Raw genomic sequence first — 10,129 nt, 5'->3', positions numbered from 1 at the left:
TATTGCTTTTTTAGACAGTTCCTTCCCTTTATCATTGCTACCGAGCTTCATTAGAGACGATGGTTTTTGAGCCTTCTGCACCTCCAAATGCCCTTCACACCAAGATCCATTCACAAGAGATGTATAGCTAACTAGTCATCAAGAGTTATTCTCTGGACTTCAATCACAAAATTGACAATTTTGAATTTCTTACAAATTTCAGAGACTGGTTGGTAGAGAGTTCCTTCCCATCACCATTGCACCTGAGCTTCGTAGGGGATATCAACTTGCGGCATTCAGCATCTCCACAGAAGCAATTGTCAAGGGCTGTGTACATCACAAAAGATGGTATAGTTAACTGGTCATCAAGAGTCTACATTATCGAAATCAACAGTTTAAAAGTATACTTCATACCATATTATATTCTTTTACATCACAAGAGAGCATACTTGAGTTTACTGCTACATAGTCACAAATCAAATCTTTTATACGAACACGCATATCGAGATTGATGACAGATAGGACAGATTGAATTCACCAGAATCACAGTGGTTAACTTCTTCTGCATACTCTGTTATGTTTTTTACACCTCCTGCTCAAAATGTACAAAATGTTATCTTCAAATCAAATAACATGTACAAAATGTTATCTTCAAGTCAATGGAAACAACTAAATCATGAGTCTTTTCAAATTAGGATTTGACAAAAGAGTATAGTCGCACACATTAAATTATGAAAACCCTTTATTCCCAACACTTTTCTAGATAAATTCAGATCTCCACCAACTTAACTAGTAATTCCTATCTATAAATGTGGTGTAATAGTTATCATTCTTCAAGCATTGAATATGCTTCACAAAATTCAGACAAGATTAGCTAAACACTATTCTAAGTCCTTTTCATTGATTGTAAAATCTATGTGAGCAAAGAAAGTCTATAATCAAATATTACTAATCTTCTTTTACAACCATCCATTCATGGTTTATTTCTTAAATGGATCATACTCATGAATTCCTCATCTATGTTACCAATCATTCCCTAAGTTAAAATACATGAAGGACGGACAAAGTATTCACTATAGATGCATCAATGCATAGCAATTCAACAGGAAAACTTGTTAAGCTCGTCGGCTGGAACTGCATCAATAAGTGTTACTCCATAAGATGGTTAATTAAGGTGAGGAATTTAAAGCACTACAATTACATGTGTAGTATAAGATCATGAGATTCAGCATATTACTACAATGCTTAAGAATTTAAATTTGTTTGGACTTTTGTTTTATAGGAAAATTGCACCAAAGTAGAACTTGTTTCATTTATGATTCTCATATATTAGCAAAGTTTCATGAAAGTAAACAATGAAGAAAAAAAAGGGTACACACCACAAAGAACTTTTTTTTACAGAAACATCTTTCCAACCTTGACATTCACAGAAGCTGTACCCATAACAACAAAAATCATATACTATTAATATCTGTCAATTGATTTATCTAAGATAGGATGGTACTATCTTCAAATTTTAATGATTTGGTAGTTTTGGAAAGAACAAAGGTCAATTTTGGTCCTAAACATATGACCAAAATACGAATTTGGTCAAAACATTCACTTTTTGAAAAAGAGGTCCATAATAAATGAAAATGTCGCCGAAGTAGTCATTTTTTAGACGGTTCCGTCAAAAAACTAACGGTCATGTTAACCGTTAGTTTTTTGACGGATCCATACAAAAAAGATCCTACTTTTAAATTATTAGTTTTATAATGAAATGTGAGTATGAATGAGTTAGTGGAATATAAGGTCCACTACCAAAAATGGTAAAAGTGAAATGGGACAAATTATGTGGGACGGCCCGAAATGAAATACTGAGTCGAATTATTTGGGACGGAGGGAGTATGGTCTTAAATTGCATATATTATATATTTTGGTATTTTGACATGTTTGTTGATAAATGATAGAAAAAGATAGAAAAAATGTGCAAAAGTATCAAGGTTCAGCAGCCTCTGTTCGAGCTCATCTGCCAATGCGTTTGAAGTCCAATCAGTGCTTAATATATACCATTTCTTCGTCTTCGAAAGAGCTTCGCGTGGTATCTTGAACATCTAAATTGGAGTTATGTGGAGAAAGTTATGGCCATTTTACGAACGTTGCGCAGTGCAGTCAAAATTAGGCGAAAATTAAGGAAAGAAATTGTTGCCAAAACTCTCCTATTAATTGAGGAATTCGAATTTACCATCTTTTCATTACTTGGAGGGTACTTTTTACCAATTATAAATCCATTTCTAACCTATATATACCTCATAACCTAATTCATAATATTCATCTCAGAGCCTCCAATCCTTCTCTATCCCTATACTTCTTCCATCCCATATTCCACATATAATTCTTCCATCTTCCATTGGAGCGGAGCTCTGCAGATCCAGGCAAGAGAAGACTGAAGACTACATCATTCAACCTTGGGTTTTGTTTTGTTTTTCTTCATGTCTAGTACTTTTTGTTGTTTTACTTGTCTATGAGTTAAAACATCTTTCGTAGAATTTTTGGTAACATGCTATGATTATAAGTTATTTATTCAATTGTTTTTCCTTGTTAGCTCTTATAGTTATTTCGATTTCTCTTGGGCTTATACATTTATTTGATTGGTCATCTTATAAATGCATGTGAATTTTACTACAATACTCGGGAGATGAGTAGTTTAATTTGAAAGAGGAGAAATTGACGTCTTTGCCAATGTAATTGAGAGATTTGAGCCTTTGAATGAAGCAAATTTATCTTAGGAGCTTTTAGGAGTTGTTGCCTTAGTTCTAGGAAGGACACTTCACACTTCAGTTCTAGGTAGCAATCTACAAATTGTATGCTTCGGGAGAAGATATAGTTTTACATTTGTGATAGCTTAGTAAATCTAGAGACCGTAATTCAAGGAAGTCTTTTGGATATTAGCTTTTGAATGTGGTTCCTGAAATTCTACATTCCTTAGCCTGCTTTGTATTTGTGACATCCCTAACCGAAAACATGCATCATTTTACATATTTACACATTTTTATTTATTTATTATTTCATATTTATATTATTGCTTGCACAATAAATATTATATGTGTTGATTATATATACATATATGGGCTATAATCAAATGCTAACTAATTCCCAATCAAGAACCCAGAACTTCAACATTATGTTGGAAATTTCTCAACATATAAGTATAACTTTCTCAACATAACATGTAAATTTAAAATCTCAACACAAAGACATAATTTTATCAACACAAATCTATTGAGAAAGTTTTGTCTTTGTGTTGATAATTTTAAAACATAATATTGAGATAGTTCTAGGTTCTGGATTAGAAGGTTGATTTTATTTTAACGCGGCCCTACATATATTTATTAAAATACTAAATAGTTAAGCTAAATGCATGAGTAATAATGCGTGCATGTAAATATATATATATATATATATATATATATATATATATATATATATATATGGTTTTGATCTATGAAGACCAAATTTAAATACAGAAATGCAGAACACGGTCATACGTAGGGCATTTTTAGGTCATAGTTAGTTTATTTTTAGGTCATGCTAACAAAGCATGACCTAAAATGATCTTAACATGACATAAACTCTAATTTTGTAATATGACCTAAAATTGCTTTATTATGACCTTCCGTATTTTTGGTTAATTATTGACCATTAGATCACTTAATCCTAGGGCCAAGATTTGGGCTGCTTTTCTGAGTTTAAATGCATACTTATTTTGATCATCTACGTGCTAATAGTCTAATTAAATTACTTTATGTAATTTTTCTAATATTCTTTTACTATGACTTTTGTTTACACTTATTTGTATAATTGATTTGCTCTTATTGGTATAATTGATTATGACAAAGATATATGTAATATTCTATTTTTAACTTCAAGAATTTACATTCATTCAACAAAAGGTGAGCATGACGTGTAAAATTTTATTAAAATACACGTATAGAATGTACATGCAAAGTAGATAAGTGTAACTCTGTGAATTAGCTTTTTTTGTATTTAATTACATAATCTAAAATAATAAGTTTATTTTATATATATGTATAGGAGAGGGTACGTGTAGTTCCATGAATTACTGCATGTCTTGTATCTAGGTGGATTAGTGAAACCATATACAAGTGGATTAATTAGTATGCTCACTTATATAGTGTAGAAAAAAACAAAGGAGAAAAGGGTGTAAATTAGAGAAAGAAAAGAAAAGAAATAAAAGGAAGAGCGTAGAGAAAATAGTCGAGAAAGATGAAGAGAGCTCTTGTACAATTATTTAGTAAGTCTTAAGGATCAAGGCTATGAGTGATATACCTGAACGAGTACTCAATCAGATTATCTATTTTAATCAGTTACTCAATCAGATTATCTATTTTAATCAGGTGTATATAAATCACACTTTTAATTTTACATATTTTATGTGATTGATTGCTATGTATTAGAGTGGAGTGAATATTTGGATTATATGATATGAATTTGATATAGTTGTGTTATTTGGAATTATTTTGTGAAATGTGATATGGATATGTGATTGGTGCAATGAATATGTGAATGGTGCAATTAATATGTTTTTATATGGCATTAAAATATCTTGAATCATTGGATTAAAGAGGATATGTGACAGTCTTCCTGGGTTCGTCAAAGAAAATATGCGAAGAGGTAGGGCTGAAAATTTAATCCGCGGGTTTCGGGTATTCCCGACCCAGTCCCAATACTCGACAGATTTTGGGTACCCGAAACCTGAAATTATGGGTTCGGGTACGGGTTTGGGTAGTTAATGTTAGGATTCTTCGGGTTTAGGGTACCCGAAACCCGTATTAGGGTACCCGAATAATACCCGATTAAACCCGATTAATTATGTATATGTGATAAATATTTTGGGTTATAAAGTTCTTAGTTTACTATTTGGATTATGTTTGGTTGCTTTGACATTATTTAGATTATGTTTGGTTGCTTTGATATTTCATTGTTCTATTATCTCGACTTTAATACTTACTTGTTATCTTTTGAAAATATATACTTAATTAGTTATGCTTTCTCTATTTTATTTACATGGTCATTTAATGTCTTAAAAAGTTATTTTAATCTCTTTCATGTTTCAATTTATACCAAAAAAAAAATTATTTTAAAATTAAGTAGTGTCTATTTGTATAATGTCTATTTTATATAATACAGAATTATAGTCAATAAATAGTATAAGTATTGTGTTATTTTTAATAATTTCTATTCTCATCACAATTTAATTTATATAAAAGAATAAATTTTAAATATAAAAATTCCGGGTTTACGGGTACCCGATTAGTTGGGTTCGGGTACCCGCATCGGGTATTAGGGTACCCGAATTCACATACGGGTTGGGTATTGGGTATGTTATTTTTGAGATTTCGGGCTCGGGTACCTGAATTTTCGAGTTTGGGTACCTGCGGGTACCCGAATTTACACCCCTACAAAGAGGGGCCTTCGTGGAAAGGTCAAATAATGAAAAGGGACCTTTGGGTCGTATACAATAGAAATCTCGGGAGATAGCACACTTGATCTGTCACATATTAATAAAGAGGAACAAAAAGTGGCATATGCATATGTATATGGAATTAATTTTAATATTTGTTGATTATTTTTATATATATTGATTAAAGAATGTGTTTGATATCTGGGATGTGGAATTAAAGGTAAAGTTTATATACACTGAGTTGTGGCTTATATAAACCACTAAAATTTTTCAGGAATAAGATCAGTGAAATTATTCGTTGACGTGGATCGTAGGAACTCCACATGTTATCAAGGTCGGCGGTTGACGCATTTTGGCAACTTTCTCCTCCTCCTCCTCCTCCCCATCATCATTTTTGCATGTAGATAAATGTGTAGTATATAGAGTGATGAGAGGGTCCCACTACAGTTGAGAATATTTGAAACATGTACTTGTTATATATTGGTTTTTGGAATGATATAACATGTGCATTTCATTTACTTGGCGCGAGGATTATTTATTTAAAATTTCTGAATTTATTTATAGTAAGTGCATACCGTCATAAAGGTTGAGGTGTGGCAGTATTATTTATATTTTATGTTTTCCGTTATTTATTTATTTCTTTCTTTCTTTCTGTCTAGTTTAATTAATCAAAACAAAATCTCATGTCTCTTAATATTATATGATGCTTGTATATGATAGACAGTTGCAATCTTATTCCCTGTGTTCGATATCCCGATACTGACCTTTAGCTATACTAGATCTACCTTGTATACTTGCAAGTATTTTTAGTGCTAATAAATAGTGCATCAAGTTTTTGGCGCCATGGCCGAGGAAATATATGTAAAACCGAGAGGGATCAATTGCTTCGGTATATTCTTTTCCTGAACGAATATGAAAAAAATGATACTCCCTCCGTTCCTTAAAGTTTGGCACCATTTGACCCAACACGAGTTTTAATAAATGAAATAGAAAGTGAGTTGAAAAAGTTAATGCCATGTGGGTCCTACTTTTATTTATTATTTTTAAAATAAAATGTGAGTGAGAATGAGTTAATGGAATGTGAGGTCCATTACTAAATATGGTAAAAGTGAACGGTGACAAATTTTTAGGGACGAACGCAAAAAGAAATAATTGACAAATTTTCAAGGACGGAGGGAGTACTTACTTGCGTTTGCCATAGACCTTGATTTTCAGGTGGGGATGGTGGTTGCGCCACTCCGAATCAATGCATAGTTCCGGGCAATCTGTAATGTGTAACCTTTGTAATTTTGTGAGGTGCTTCAATGCATCCACCGAGGGCACATGCTTCAACTTGTTGCAATTCCATAGATATAACCATCTTAAAGATGAGAGATTCCCCAATCATTGGGGCAATTCTTCTACTCCTATATTCTCCAACCTTAACGAATAAAGAACAGTGAGATTTTGAATTGATTGGGGCAGCCACTCCCAATTTTCCATCCCCTTAAAAGATAATTGAGTGAGTGAGTCGCAGCACCTTTGCAGCATCCCTTCCACAGTCTCTGCAATGCCAACACTATCCTCTCTTGACCATTCCATACTCACATCTATCTCTAATTCTTTCAAGCTGCTAAGATCCCAACTCTCAACACTATCACTACTAGCACCCATCAATTTAGGAACACCTTTGATTCTCATTTGTGTGAGACGAGTAGATGATTTGGCGAGGCAGTCGATCAGCTTTGGTAGATTCTTTAGGCTCCTTAATTCTTCCAATGAGAGATTCGATATTGTAGGGGCCCACCACTCTAGCATTTCACACGGCAATTCCATCAGCTCTCCGCACCCTATAATATTCAGCCAACGGAGGATCCCCTGTGATTGTCTTGCTCCGCCACTTGGATTCCCAATCGACTTTAGATTCTCATAAATCAAAATACACAATTCCTCCAGAGAATTGAGGGTGTCCAAGCCGTCTGGTAACCCTCTCAATACAGGACAACTTGATATAGTCACATATGAGAGATTCTGATTGTTGAGAAATAACCGTTCTGGCAGACATTCCAATATATCTAACTCTATTATTTTGAGTGACGTTAAATGATTGAACGAAGCATTCATGAGCCTAACCTTCTTCAATCCTCTCAAAGAAAGAGACTTGAGATTAGGCAAGTGCTCCAGCATTGGTATATCCACTATTTCTAAGCACCTGTAGAGTGTAATTTCAGTCAAGCAATCAAGTGGTACCCAAGATCCTTGAGGCCCATCACGTACTGCCATCTTCTCAGCCCATATTGGAAATCTTTTGCCTTTGAATCCTGAAATCTTCAACTTTTTCAGATAGGCATGAGGTTGGAGGCCTTCCAACACACTCTCATCATTTCTTTCATCTTCTCTAAAACCACGCCATTGAAACGCCAAATCAAATAAGTTTAGTTTCTGAAAATATATTTGCTTTCAGAGCATCTTCCTTATCACGCACCTCCTCCAAATTATGAATCTCTAGTGTTCCTTTGAGATTCTTCAAATTTCCAAGCTCTTCAAGTTGGTAGCCCTTCTCTTTGCGCACTATGAAGTGAGGTAGTGTTTGGAGATTAGTTAATCTCCCAATATCCTCTGGCAACTTTGTATAAGAACCGATATGGAGATGCCTTAAATTAAACATGTACTTCAACGAACTTGGCAGTTTCTCAAAATCCCATCTTAGTCTTATTGTTTGCAAGTGATGGAGTTCACCAATCCATTCCGACAACTTTACGATTTTTGTATTTGAAATATTCAATTTTCTCAAATGTAACAACTCCCTAATTGAATTGGGCAACTCTTTATAATCACATGAAAGAGTCAGATTATGCAAACATTCAAAGTCCGATAATATAGTACCAGAAGTTCCACATTCCAAGAATAATGTACGCAAATGCTTGGCCACCTTTTCTGGAATAGGACTCGATCCTTCTTGGAGAAATATGTATCGAGCAGGGGTGTTGCCATCTGCATTATTGGATAAGATAGAAGATGCAAGATCATGCACAAGATCGTGCATAACACACCATTTCACATTTCCATAATTATCTCTACGTGCAACTTGCAACAAAGAGTTATGTAGAAGCACATTAAAAAACATGTCGCCCACAGACTCCATGTCATCTCTTTGGCTTGGTTGAAGAAATCCTTCTACCATCCATAGTTCAATCAACTCCTCCTTCTTGATTTCCCATCCTTTAGGGAAAACCGAACAAAACACAAAGCACTTCTTGAGCGAAGGAAAAGACAGGTGATCAAAGCTCAATTTCAATATTTTTGTGATATTTTCACCTGCTTTGGTATCTGAAAGCCAATTTTCATTGATGAAGCGCCACTGTTCTTTGGACTAACTACGAAGCACTCCCCCGACTACATTGGCAGCCAAGGGCAAACCTAAGACCCTTGAAAGGTACTCACTCTCAATTAACAGTGCCGTTTTAAAGGAAGCTAACTGTAGTGTCTACTAAGTGAATCTAACTCGCTAGAACTCTGTCACAGTTATGAAGCAAGTTATATTTAATCATACATAATTGTGTCACTCAATTATGAAGCATTAGAATTACTTAGGGAAGAAACAAAGAAAAAATAAAACGGATATTAAATAGCAAAACAGAATTGTATAAACCAATAAAAGTTACTAACACATCCCTAGAATCCTATGAGTTTAGTTACACATGATGGAATAAGCTAAACACATAGATTGAAGGGAAAACAATTTGAACATAAAACTAAAGCAAATAAAACCCGTAGGTTGAATCCTTGTCGTTCTTGATGTTCTTGAAATCCTTCTCCAACGCCTTGCACAATTGAAGTACTCTAGCTTTTGATCTCTATGAAATATTTTGCAAGTAGTAGCTCTCTCTCTCTTTTGATGAAGCTTGAGGTCCTATTTATAGGGGAAAGTCATTTCTCATCATTGAAGGAAAAGATCTTCAAAATATGGTAAATCTTGGAGTAGAATCTAGGGCTCTCGGATTCGCCGCCTTTCTCCGGCGGGCCGCCGCACCTTGGCCGGCAGTCGCCGCGCTGCATTCCAGAGTCTCTGCCCCTTCAGCGGCGGTCCGCCGCATGACTTACGGCGGTCACTGAACGAGACTCTTTTCCAAGCGTTAATTTCCGAGGCGGGCCGCTACATAGCTCTGACCGCCGGGCGCCGGCGGTTGCCGTACAACTTCGTGGCGGTCGCCGGTCGCCGTCTGACTCCAGATTTCCAGACTTAGCGTTTTGACTCCCTTTTTCGGCTCAAATATGCACATTTCTCACAAAACACGTCAAAATACCAAAATAGATAAAATATGTAAATAATGGACATGTTAAGTGACTTTGACATTAAAAACGGACCAAATAATGGTCTTAAAATAGTGCAAAATCCGAGCGTATCCACTTACCCCTTCGCTAGGCCAAGGGGCTTGGATGGTTTAGGGTTCAGGGTTCAGGGTTCAAGGTTTTTTTTTTTAATATTTATTACAGAGGATAATCTATGATACTACGTCTATCTCCTCGAAGAGTTCGATAATGGCAGTCCACCAGCCTCCTCCTTGATGGTCCAGGCCCGCCCGCCCCCCCTCCAAGTGTGTACAGGCTCGTAAACCGTCGTGCCGACAATCGTACAAGCCTTCCGCTGCATGAAGGTCCAGCCCCGAAGACTCCCACTGCATGAAGGTCCAGTCCCGAAGACTC

The 10,129-nt window shown here is 35.2% G+C and overlaps 1 pseudogene; it reads right to left on the bottom strand.

The window, feature by feature from the left end:
- Positions 1-6,625: 6,625 nt before the first annotated feature.
- Positions 6,626-9,519, bottom strand: LOC148931376 (disease resistance protein RGA2-like; annotated as a pseudogene).
- Between the last annotated feature and the right edge of the window lie 610 nt (positions 9,520-10,129).

This window comes from Salvia hispanica, chromosome 2 (genome assembly GCF_029641045.1).
Source record: "Salvia hispanica isolate PSC_SH4W2 chromosome 2, Shi_PSC_v1, whole genome shotgun sequence".
In the NCBI taxonomy this organism is placed as follows: domain Eukaryota; kingdom Viridiplantae; phylum Streptophyta; class Magnoliopsida; order Lamiales; family Lamiaceae; genus Salvia; species Salvia hispanica.
This window is presented reverse-complemented; position numbering and strand designations above follow the sequence as displayed.